The following is a 13,327-nucleotide window of genomic DNA, read 5'->3' as shown; positions in this document are numbered from 1 at the left end:
AGTGCTGAGTGCCCACAAATCCCACAGAAGTCAATAGGAGCCGCAGATGCTCCGCACATCTGAAAATCAGGCCACCGAGTGCTAAACTCCAGATCTGAATGGTCTTTACTACCTTGCCTTTGTTGTACGGGAAAATATTGTGTTTGAACAGGTGGCTGCGTTTTTAAAACATACTTGGCAAAATGGCTTTGGACAGCTTTTTATAAAAATGACTTTCCAAGTTTGTTAGGTTGGTGTACAATGTAATTAGGCTTGATTTGTTTTTCAGGTGCTGGGGCCAGAGCATGGTATGGAGTTAAAAGACAACAACGCTATTGAGACGTTGGTGGAATGTTGTATTTTCCAACTTTAGCTTGTGTTTGTATGAATTTAATTCTCATCACACTTGCCAGAACGACAGCCCTGAAATCCTCTATTAAGCCACAAAGCAAGTGCAGCACCAGAAGCAGCAGTGCCCACGCTGTCCCACCAATATCCCTCAACTCTTGAGCTGGAGGGCACGACCTCTAAGGATGAGAGAGAGGTAGTTCAGTCTCTAGGCCAGTTCATTCCTTGGTCTTTTTTATTGAGACTGCCACCAGCGGTGTCAACTCTGGTGGTGATTTTTGTGATAAAGACACTTCCTTAGTGGGAAATGAACTGAGACTCCTTTCACTAGAATTCTCAACAGCCATCAGATGATGATGGTTTGTGATCATTCATGACTACAGCCCTGCTTCAGCAGCTCCAGAGCTGCAGCTGTGCAGGGAGCCCCTGTCAAACTGGGTCCTGGGAATGCCTGCAGTACATGGTTTTGATCTTGTTTTAAGCATCTCATATTCTTTTCCACCAAATGGGCACCATCTCCCATTACTTTGTATGGGACTGAAGCCACAGGCTGCCCTAAATCAAGATGGTCACCATTTCCCTATAGTCTTTGCCTATGAAAATGAGGATGCCCTTCGTCAAGGTGGCCACTTTCTGCCATTGCTTTCAATGGTACTGAAGCTAGGATGACCTCTGGGAAGATGGATGACCTGTGGACTCTGTAAATCAGGAAACTGGACTGGAAACTTTGAGAAGGCAGGGAAATGTTAAAAGCAAGCGAGAGAAACGGAGGGCACATTGGAATAGAAGGAGCAGAAGGCCAGATATATTCTCATATGGCAATGCAGGCATTGCCGCAAGCTAGCAGTTTATCAGCATTAGCCACCCAAAATGGAATGAGGTGTTGATGGGGCCATGGCTTTGTCCCCCTGCACCTCCACAACTTAGAATCCTGATGATCAAGCACACAATGGAGAGCACACATACTGAACCTGTTAATATGGTGACAGAAAGGATGCAAATGAGTTTCCCAGAAGCAACTCTACCTATGTCCACTAAAATATCTCTTGTGGTACCCACTACAGCACAGTCCCTCAAGTGAGCCTCTGGCTGCAAAAGCCTGATCTAGCCTATCTACTGAATAATTTCCCAGGAACGTACTTTTTTCCTCAAAAAAAACCCACTAGGTAATACTTCACCATTAAGGACCTCAGTGTAATGTTCAACAAAATAAATCTGACCCCACTGTAATCCCAGCGTATAGCCACATGACAAAACTTGGATAAGATTAGCCATATTAACACAAGACAAATGTTCCCAAAATGTCATCCTTCCATAATTATTTTAAAATGATTTAAAATGGAAGTGCAATTCTGGGCAGAAAACCTACCCTACGAAAGAGACCACGCTACAGCGCATAGCTGTTCCCTATCTGTCTTCCAAGTTCTATATATTTACTCAGCTTATGTACAAAAACAATTTTTTTTAAACTACTGTCAGCCCGGCAGAGTCAATACAGCAGCAACAAAGCAAGCTGTTCTGCCTCATGGCTCATCAACATTTCTCACATTCTGTATCAAAACATAGAACATTAGCAAATTCAGCTGCCCTTCAAAATTTCAGCGCTGTTCAGGAGAAAGCATCTGTGCCTCTTCAGCTCCTTGTGCAGCTGACCCAGGAAAAGAGTTTGGCTTGCCAGGGATGTCCATATACTCAAATCAAATTGCTCTCTATGGCTTATGGCTGCAGAGCTGACAGTGGGGGGTTGAGCTCTGCTCTCTTTCCATCATTCCACAATATCTACTCCTCACTCCACTTATCCACCCAAAATCCATGGCAGCACAGCTCTACGGAGTTTACTCTTAGCTCTGAGCTGCAGTAATTCATTTGTACCACTTGTGTACGAGATCAAAGATGTTAGAAATGGAAAAGACACAACTGAATTTTTTTGTACTATTGCTTCTGGAATGTCAATAAGAAGCAAGTCAATAAATAATAACAATCTTGATTCCTTCCTCTGGGCTTCCCAGTGCATTCTGTTTGCACTATACCATATATCTTACTTAATCTGCAAATTCTTCAAGGCAGCGCCAGCCTGTATTTTGTGTTTTGAATCACTCAAGCACATTATGGGCACTTAAAGAATACATAAATAATAAATTAATAAGCAAAACATCTTCTACATATGCCCACCCCCAATAGATCACAAGATTGGAGAACACAAGATAAAATGTATTAATTGGTCCAAATGACCAACTTCATTTAAAATGCATAGACACCAAAACGAAAAATTTCTGCACACATACTTGTCTCTATAGTTCCTTTGATCTTGAACTTCTAATACAGTTTAACATAAGACTCCATCATTATTATTTCACACAAAAATCTTAGAGTAAATCAGAAGTGTTCACAAATTAATAAACAATTCCAGGGTAATTCACAAATAAATAATATATGGTTATTCATCAGCAGTGCAAACACGTTCCCTATGGCCTAAGCATAAGGGTGACTTAAACATGGGACCATATATAAAGTTAGGTTCTGGATAAGGATTTCCTCAGAGGTCAAGGGAGGGGTTAAATTTTGGCTCAGCATTTTATATAAGGGCCAGCCACAAAGTTCAAAACTAGAGCCACATCTGGATTTGAATCTTCCGTCTGGGGTTATTAGATCCAGAGGCATTTGGGTTCAGGCCCATCTCTAGAATCTCTTAGATGAACTGCTAAAGTTCAAGAGCACTCCAGGCTCTAGAATCCTTTGGGACAAGAGGCAGTAAATAATTGCTGAATATATTATTAGCTATCATTCAACATCGATTAGCATTTGTGAGGTTCTCAAATCTAGGAATTCCGGAAAGGTAAGATGCAAGAGAGTCCATTAAATAGGCACACAATTTAGGTGTGGGAAAGGGATAAATTTCTCTCTGTGTACTATTAACCTTCCTCCATCACCTGAAAACTGCTAGACATGCTGCATTAAAGTGACACCTGTTTCAGTTCACTATTGCAAACTACTGCAGGGCTTTCCCTCTTGGCTATTGTCTCCAGTATATCATTGCTTGGTCCTGGAGGAGTCATGTCAGTGTATTCCACATCTAAAGACACACAGCAAATGGAATTAAAGAAACGAGACCTGTTGGATGATCCAGGTCGTCTCCCTTCAAGTGCAGGATGCACTCCTCTGATAAAGGACATATCAGATATTAAACAGGTCAAGCTTGAAGAAGCCAGCATTAAATGAATACAAATGCCAGCTAATCAGGGCTTAAATCAGAATCATGCAGACCAGAGTTAGGGGCCTATGCTGCACATGAAAAATAGGGTGGAATTTTCAGGAGCCTAAAGGAGTTAGGCACCCAACTCCTCTTGAATGTCAATAAGAATTAGGCACCCAGAGCTAGATTCACAAAAATATTGGGATACCTAAAGATGCAGAGGCACCTAGTGGGATTTTTCAAAAGCAGTGAATGAGGTTAGGTGCCTAACCTGCTTGGGTGCTATGGAAACCTACCTATCTGCATCTATAAATACTTTTGAAAATCCTGCCCTCATTTCCCTGAGGCTCCATTGAAAATCCCAGCCTGACTTGTCCTCTATAGGAGGGGTGTTTTTTTAACAAGGTTGTTTTACACAGTTATGGTATCATAGTAACACAGATCCTCCCTACAGCACTTTGCTATTAAATTTTGGACCTAGTGAATAGAGACTTGGGGTTGTTTTTTGCAAGAATGATCAGGTTTGCACATTAGGGAACGGAAAAATTTGAGAGTACCCAGCACCAAAATTATTCTATCAACCAAAGCCAAGTTCTGAGTCATCCCCCACCCCTACAGTTTCATCCTCACTGTAAATAACTAAAATAGAGCCATTAAACTGAAGGAACTAGGTCGTTACAGTCAAAACATTTTATCTAGAAATGCTTCCTATGGTGTTACGATGTCCAGCTGTTGTTTTTATATACAAAAGGTTTTTAAACGTGAAAAACCACACTACCAATATTCAAGACACCACAGAAAACACTTAGACAAAACAGTTCTGATTCTGTTCCCATTTTTAATTCACAGGGATTTTTGGTGGGAGCGGGAGCAGGCTCACTGTTTGGTTCCAAAATGTGATTCTTTTTATTATTAAGCAGATGTCCTTTTCTCAAAACGTATGTTTAACATGAATAATGCAACTTCTTTATTTCTGCATACAGCACATACCTAGTCCACCCTTGTCAATAAATTCCAGTCCTTTTAGTGTTGGATTCTGCTATGTGCATATCTGGCAGCCTAGCATGGATAGAAAAGATGCTGCTAGGTTGGAGGAAAATAGTAAACCGTGCAGAAAAGGTGCCTTTTTATCATGTGTGTAGTGCTTTTTCCTGACTGTAATCTCTCACACAATAGGAAAGAGCCAAAATTCCTTCCTTACTCTTGCTATTAGCAGCTGTCCTCTTATCACCATAGAGAATTTATCGCACCACTGACAGATGCCGAGATTCAGAAGCTTGAACTGAAAGCCAAAAACCAAGAGATTCAGCGTGTCAAAGAAAGACATGTCAGAGGAAGCAAGTGATGCCCACCAAGTAAAGGTCTTAAAATCCTGAGCCCTTCTTAATAGGAGAAGATTGTGTTAAACTCACACATTAACAGAGACAGGATACGTGCTGTCAAAGTTACCAGAATCTAAAAGTAGTGGGTGAAACATACGATGTTCCCAGGGATTCCTATTATTTTTCTACCCTTAAGCCTCTCCCCTCTTGCAAGGCTCTAAATCCTAGTTTCATATATTAAACTACATTACATTCTGGCTAATCAAGAGAGCGGATGTCGGAGGATATAACCCAGTTTCAGATAACTTTGTTTCAGATAGTCAAGGTTGCACTGCATGTATTTTTGTACAATCAAATACACTTGCATGTGTTCTTTCCACCCACATTACACACACATATAGAATACACATGTATCATAAACAAAGTATACACTCGTATATCACTTACATTCTATACACAAGCATCAATTCAATACACACATACATGAGCCCTGTATATAAACGTGAACTAATTCCCCGAAAAGAGTTGCATGCATTTATATACAGGCAAACGGAAGTAGGAATTTTTGACACAACGTGACAGAAAGACAGCTCTTTTCTGTAAGCATTAAGACCCAGAAAATGAAAGATCCCTGATATTTTCAACCCAATTGCCGTTTTTTTATTCACAAACAAAGATGGCCCGAATACAGACTTCACTCCTGTCCACTGAAGGGCTCTTGTGTGAATCTTGAAGCAAAGCAGAAGTCTCCACTAATGCTAAGAAGATTCCATCAATGGATAAAAACAATCCAACAGCCCTTGCCTCGCACACACACAATTTACTGTCTAAGAGCCTCACGCTGCACCTATTAAAATTAACAAGAGTTTTGCCATTTATCTGACTGTTAAAGAAAAATGTTAAGCCTGATTCTACAGTGACAGAGTGACATCTGCAGGAAGATTTTAGAAGAAGCTATTATATGTATCCTCGAGTACACTCTTCATACGCTTGAGTTTGCTACACAGGTAACAAATATTAAACAATTATCTTGGACTTCAGTTATTATCTCTTGTAAAAAGCTTCCTGTTTCACAACTTCTGTGGCCAGAAAATCAGAATGCAGCTAAAAACTCATTCCCACACTGTGCTGCGATAAGATGCAATGTAAAGAAAGAAAATGAAAAATATTATCATGCTTTTAATAATTAGATTATTAAAAGTCGGGGAAGAATTATGAAAATGTCAATCATTTTCATTCCACAGATTTCAAAAGTGAACGATTTTTTTGTTTATTCAAAAATTTTCCTGGACATTTTAATGACATGTTTCCTCTTTCTTCACTACTTTATCCATTTTTCTACAGAAAATGGGTGCAAAAGACAAGTTATAAAACATACACTGATTAAATTAACCAGATCCCTCTACTAAGTTTCTCACTGTTCTGTAGCTCTGTTCCTTACGACTGGAGAATTATTATAAATGTATGAGTATTATTAGCCAAAATAGCACAAAGCAGATAAAAATTACAGAAAACAAAATAAAAATTGTGAGATGATGTTTAGAATACAAAAACTGCACATGGGAAGTTATAACTGAAGAGACAATAAATCAGTTCAATTCATTCAAGGTCTTATCACAATTCTGTTACAAAGCCAAACTTCCCTAGTTCCGTAATAGTCCAGGGAAGTGATTTTGGTATCAAAATGGAGCTATTGTTCCTTAAATCCCTTACAACAAATCAATCTTATCTGCCAATAGAATTATGGGACTGCACGTGGGAGTTTAACCAAACAATTTGACAGAAGAATTCAGACAAGTTAACTTAATTATCAAGGAATGTCAATTCATTTCAAAGTTATCTTGCCCAGGTGATACAGCAAACCTTTGTCACTGACGAACACACATTAAAACCCAAAACAAAATATGCAGGTAATTATTTTGAAGGTATTCTAATTTCTCTGGAATTTCATCAGTGACTGTTATGCTACTTTGACCAAAGATTTAAATAGTGGTAAAATCTTTAGCTTACAAGCCAATTCAAAGTTTCTTCCTTTTCTCGTCTAAGAAGCTGCTAATTCTCTTGATCACAAAATCAGTGTGAATTTTAGGCTGCTTTCTTTGGGCATGGCTACATCTGCAGATGTAGAGCGCTGGGAGCTAAACCAGCCTTCGGAGACCGCTGCCTTGTGTTTACACTGTCAGCTGCAAGCGCACTGGTGTGGCCACATTAGCAGCTCTTGCAACGTCACAAAGAGCAGTGTATTATGGTAGCTTTCTTAGTGTGCAAGTGGCTGCAACGTGCTTTTCAAATGGGGGGGGCGTGGAGTGTGACAGGGAGTTGTTGTGTGTATGTGGGGGGAGAGACAGTGTGCTTTGGGGAGCTGAGAGCGTGTCAGCATGCTGTCTTGTAATTTCAGACAGCGGCAGACCCCCTCTTCGCCCCCCACACTCACAACAGCAGCATTCCATACTAATGGTTTGCTTTGTCCCGGGGCAGATAAGCATGCCGGCTGTCAGAAACGGAGCTTTGGAAGGGGATATCCGCGTGCCTGCAGCCGATTTCAAAACAAATGAGAAGAGTGGCTACTTGACTTCAGGGGATTAAGGGATGTTTCTGGAGGCCAATCACAGCACAGTAATGCAACACCTCGTTCACACTGACACCCGGGCGTTTCAGCCAAGGCGCAGCAAGCTTTATGCTTCTCGTGGAGGTGGATTACCAGGAGCGCTCCAGCTGCAGAGTCCAGGCGCATTATGTGCCTTGTCAGTGTGGACACCTCAGAAATTAGGGCGCCCAGGGCTGCTTTAATGCACTCTAACTTGCAAATGTAGCCAAGCCCTTTGAAACACTGAGGGCTTCTTTTGGTAACTTACATAGTTCTAAGTTAGTGTAATGAGTTTCTTCAGCCTCAGCACCCTCAACTGAATTACTGATTCAGTGTCTACCAATGTGATATATGCCATCATGTGCTAGCAATGCCCCTCTGCCATGTACATTGGCCAAACCAGACAGTCTCTATGCAAAAGAATAAATGGACACAAACCAGACATCAAGAATTATAACATTCAAAAACCAGGAGAACACTTCAGTCTCCCTGGACACTCAATAACAGACTTAAAAGTGGCAATTCTTCAACAAAAAAACATCAAAAACAGACTCCAACGAGAAACTGCAGAAAGTGAGCTGTAGCTCACGAAAGCTTATGCTCAAATAAATTTGTTGGTCTCTAAGGTGCCACAAGTACTCCTTTTCTTTCTGCGAATACAGACTAGCAAAGCTGCTACTCTGAAATCTGCAAACTGGACACCATCAAATTAGGCCTGAATAAAGACTGGGAGTGGCTGGGTCACTACAAAAACTAATTTCCCCTTACTGATACTCACACTTTCTTGTCAACTGTTTGAAATGGGCCACCTTGATTACATTGGCCTTATTAGCACTACAAAAGTGATTTTTCCTCCCTTGGTATTCACCCCTTTTTGTCAACTGTTGAGAATAGCCCACTTCCACTTTAATTGAATTGACTCGTTAGCACTGATCCTCCCCTCCCCAGTTGGTAAGGCAACTCCCATCTTTTCATGTGCTGGGTATTTATACCTGCCTCTGTATTTTTCACTCCATGCATCTGATGAAGTGGGTTTTAGCCCACAAAAGCTTATGCCCCAATAGACTTGTTAATCTCTAAGGTGCCACAAAGACTCCTCATTGTTTTTGCTGATTAGGTGTAGTTTCTAGACACCTAAGACTAAATTTGTTAGTGAAATGCAAGTACACATCACACATTTTAGTCATTCAGGGGTAAGTACTTTCTGAGAAACATTTAGCTTAACATAACCAAGTTGTCACTTGGATAACAACACATGTACACAAGTCATCTTTCTCCTATCAGTTAGAACTGACATGAAGGTGGGCTCTCCAGCTCAACTTCACAGTTGCAATGAATATTTTGAGATAAGAGTTAATTCAGGTGACTAACTAAAGGTGACATGGTAGCTGTATTCTTCTTCACGTTCCAGATTTTGCAGCAGTCTTCCTAACCAGAAATTTAAAAGATGGAGTTTTAATAGGGTGCTTGTCAGCTACATGACTATTTGTTACCTAGTAGAGGGCACTCTCCCTGACCAGGTGATTGCAGTCCCTTTGACCAGATGGTTTGGCTTCAGGGAGCAAGGTGTGAACAACACATTTTTATACATCTTCTGCTTGTCCACTTCCTCTTCTTGGCAAAGCCGATGTGAACCAAAAAAAAAAAAAAAAAAAAAGGAAGTGGCCCATGCTTCAGATAAAGACTTGAAATGCCTAACAAGGATGAGAGTTATGTTCCTTCTCATCATCCTATGATGAATTGAGCCATGTCCTTTATGACTTCTTAATACTTTGTGTCTGGGAAATTCCAATATCTTTGTGCAAAACATCTTGTGCCGTACCAATTTGTGTACACCATGCTGGGCTGGCTGTAAATTGAACCCCAAGTGGCTTAGCTCTGAACAGCAACCTACTTCCACAAGTAATTTCATCACCTGGCTACTCCCAGGTACCAAGTGGGCACAATGGCTACTGAAGAGATTTGTTTTCCATCCTAAATGTGACTGGTTAGTACTATAACGCTCTTGACTCTACAGTCAGATCTGCAAGAGTCTGCCTGTGTAAATCCACTTTCAGGACTGGAGCCTGTGTGCATCCTCTTCGAAAAATCTTTGAAACTAACCTCATAATTCCTGTTTCCAAAGGGACATACGTGCTGCACAGCATTAAATGTGAGAAAACCAGCAGACTGAACCTAAGATCAAGAACAAAGCCTAAGAAACAGACAACTCAGATGCCAATCAAAGAAGAGGAAAAACATGGTTTTTGGAAGGTAAAGCACATTTACAGAGTTAAACAAAAGGACTCCATAACTTTACTATGTAGAGTGAGTGAAAATGGCAAGAGATGAATAATACTGGAATAAAATACAGGAGTATCTATAGAGTGACCACTTTTTTCTCAACTCACATCATCAGGTTACTGGCCTTGACTTTTTCTAAAACATTTCTGCTCCCAGCTGAGCAACAGCTGGTGAAGTAGGGATCTATCAGTGGCCAGAGGACAAGGAAGCCAAGTGGAAAGGGGAAAGAAGCAGAGAAGAAGAGCAGCAAACACTTAAGCACATGCTTAGCTTTAATTGCCACTAAGCTAACTGACTTTATTGGAACTTAAGTTAATGCTTAAGTGCCTTGCTTATAAAGATGGGATTACTCAGGTGCTTAAAGTTAAAGTTAAACATAGCTTAAGGTTTTTGCTGAATTGGGGTCCCTATGACCAGGTCTTATGGGTGTATTGCTTATTAGGGTCCTAAGACACACTAAAGAAAATATGGATCCAGAACAGTTGGTAGCTAAAGAATCATAACCTGTTGAAACAACTGCTGTTTATGGTGACATGAAGAACTAGAAGCAGGAGGAACATGAGGCACTTTCAGAACATTCACCTAAAACATTTAGTGCATGATTGATCACTGGAAACATATGAGAGTCGTTGTGTGGCTGGAGCTGATTAACTAGTGGAACCAAACATTATAATATGGAAAAGTATAAAATTTGGGGGTTATATAGTGCAGCTGGCTATATAATACCTTTGTAATTTATAAGGCTACAGCATCTGGCTCCTTGCTGTCATTAGATTTCAAGTAGCCAGAATCCTGAGTCTTTTATTTCACAGCGCAAATTTCTCTGCCATGGGAAAATCTTTAAAACTTGCAAAGACGTTTTGGTGAAGTATTTTTCACATATTTGCTCAGAAAGATCAAAAGGAGACAAGGAAACTGTAAGAAAACAGCAAAGCATGTTATGGGGAAGAATTATTGTCCATTATCTTAATTTTAAAGTTATGATTATGGGACCAGATCCTCAGAGGGATTAAGTCTGCATAGCTCTTTTGAAATTGGTGGAGCTACGCTGATTTACAGCAGCTCACAATCTGACCCATGATCCTTTTGAAAAACGAGGCAAAATGATCCTTTAGAACAGCGGTGTCCAATAGAAATTCAATGCTAGCCACACTGCTAGCCACACTTGTGGTTTTGAATTTTTCTTATTAGCCACATTATAAAAAAGCCACATGCATTAGCCACAATTCAATAGTCTATTAGCCACGTGTGGCTAGTGGCGAACGTATTGGACACCGCTGCTTTAGAAGATTTCTATTTATTGCAAGATTTTTGCCTTGGTCATTGTTCACTTAATACAGTGTACACTGGAGCAAAGGAAATACTAACACTGCAAAACATTTTCAATATTCACTCTATTTAACCAATACAGGCAGCGCAAGTATGAAGGGCTTCGTTCTGCAACGTACTGAGTCACACCTCCTATTAAGTACTTTACATCATCAACTCTCAGTGACTTCAATGGGAACTGAAGGCACTCAACTCCTCGCTGCATCAGGCCCATAGTTTGGAAAGACTGGCAGTTTAGTGCCCACTGCAACTTGGTCTGTATTGAAATCTTACGATTCATGTTTGTAAAACTGCTAAAGCACTTACATGTTTGAGTGTTTGCAAGAGCGTGGGTAAACCTTTTTCTCTGTTAAATAAAATATTTTCTCAACTAAATAACACCACAGGCTGGCGTCTACAGTAAATGTTCTGTATAGATTGAAGGGAATGACTAATGTAATTTTTAAAATAAGCATTTTTTCAATGGCTATTTAAAGAAACTCACCTCATTTTGACAAAAAAAGGCAACTACTTCTACTTTCATATATCTGAAAAGTGAAAATATACCTCTTTTTATGTATTGGAAGAGTCACCCCTGTGCAGAGGATTCACATGAGGACTACGCGCTACATAAATCCGATCTTGAGGACTTCAGTAGTGCATTGGCCTTGTACTGGTCCCTTGCATAGAGTTGAATTTCACTCACCAAGAATGGCTCTGGTCTAGCAAATTTCTTTTTGAAACATATTGTGAAAATTTTAATTAATTTACCGTATTCATCATAAAAATTCACTATGCCATTGTTATTCTTGCATAAAGCGTTTAAAGCATGTATTCCTGATCAACAGACTATATTGTTACTAATAAAAATTGAGACAGGGTGAACAGAAAGAGGCTGATCCCTCAAACAAGTAGACACATGTAACTTTACTTACGTGAGTAGTCCCACTGACTTCAGCGGAACTACTGATGTAAGTGAAGTTACGCACGTTTGAAGGACTGAGGCCTACATCTGAATATTGGCATTATAATCTCTCCACATCGTTACCAATAGGTCTCTCCCTCTATATGCACAATCTTTTCCCTGTGCCTGCAAACCTCTGCCTTCATTGGCTTCTTCCTTCTCCACTATATGCATGACAAATATTCTTTGCTCACTGTCCCGTTTTCCCTTGTATCACAACCACCACTCCACCACCTTTCCATGGCCACCCCATGACACTGATTCCTGCTGGAAGAATGGAAAGGGGGAAACTTACTGAAGACGTGAAATGGACAGCAGAGCTTTGACTGTAATTCCCCAACTGATGCACCTTTTGAAGCTGCCAAACCTGCTAAGCTTTCCCTTTTGGAGCTCGAATAGACATTTGCCTGGGGCTTCTTCCCACTGAACTAAGGTAGTCAACAGAAACGTGCAAGGAGAGCTGAATGCAACTGCACAGGGAACGGTGCTGAGGGGTGAAAGGAGGCAAAGGAAGAGGCGACAAGTCACTGTGAGGGCTGGTACACTATCCCCTATTAGAGCCCAATCCTAGTCAGCTGAAATCAATGGCAAAACTCCCATTCACAACAATGGGAGTACGAAAGGGTCCTAAATGACTATGAACCTATACACACTAATCATGCAAGAGAAACCAATATTGGATTATGTGCAGCTAGTGATAGTTTACCAAATGAATACAGAATACATTCTTTGGCAGGCTACTAAGTCATAACAAGTGATGCATCATGCTTGGTAAGAGAAAGTATTGCAGTAGTTTTAATGGAGGAGTCAGGTAATCTTGTTTTTGTTTTTTTAATAACTATTTGTTTTTAAATGTGCTAGAGAATCAAATCCATAACACTGTTTGAACTTTACACGGGGAGTTTGTAAACCCAAGAAACTAAAATTAACCACTCTCATACACCACAAAAGAGGACTGTCAACACTAGACAGAACAAGGCTGCCAAACACCGGATAATTGTAGCTTCCTGTAAGAAACATGACGTTATGAAGGCTATCATGCCAGACAGCGCAAACCAAAAACCTCCAACCCATGCCCCTTAGAGAATTTGGGGACAGGGAGGAGACTTGCTTCCTAGGCCAAGATCCCGTGAGTTCCTTTATCTTACACGAGTATTAACTGAATCAGAGGATTCAATATGGTCCTAAAAAATTAAGTACCAAATCTTAAATATAGCACCTGACCCAGAAAAACCTTCATATTGGCAGGTTTGAAGCCCACAATTTTGCCACTGACATGAGCAGAAATTCTTACCCAAATGAAAACGTTCAAAGGTCATCAGCAAGTTTTGAAGACAGCTACA

The 13,327-nt window shown here is 40.4% G+C and overlaps 1 long non-coding RNA gene across 1 annotated transcript; it reads left to right on the top strand.

Moving 5' to 3' along the window:
* The first annotated feature begins 8,488 nt into the window (after positions 1 to 8,488).
* LOC122465591 lies at positions 8,489 to 11,368 on the top strand. The gene is made up of 3 exons (XR_006290535.1): positions 8,489 to 9,416; positions 9,555 to 9,682; positions 11,124 to 11,368. It is a non-coding gene; the product is annotated as an uncharacterized LOC122465591 (long non-coding RNA).
* Positions 11,369 to 13,327: the final 1,959 nt, after the last annotated feature.

This window comes from Chelonia mydas, chromosome 4, assembly GCF_015237465.2.
Source record: "Chelonia mydas isolate rCheMyd1 chromosome 4, rCheMyd1.pri.v2, whole genome shotgun sequence".
Classification (NCBI taxonomy): Eukaryota; Metazoa; Chordata; order Testudines; family Cheloniidae; genus Chelonia; species Chelonia mydas.
The sequence above is the reverse complement of the archived record's forward strand: the minus strand, read 5'-3'. Positions and strand labels throughout refer to the sequence as shown.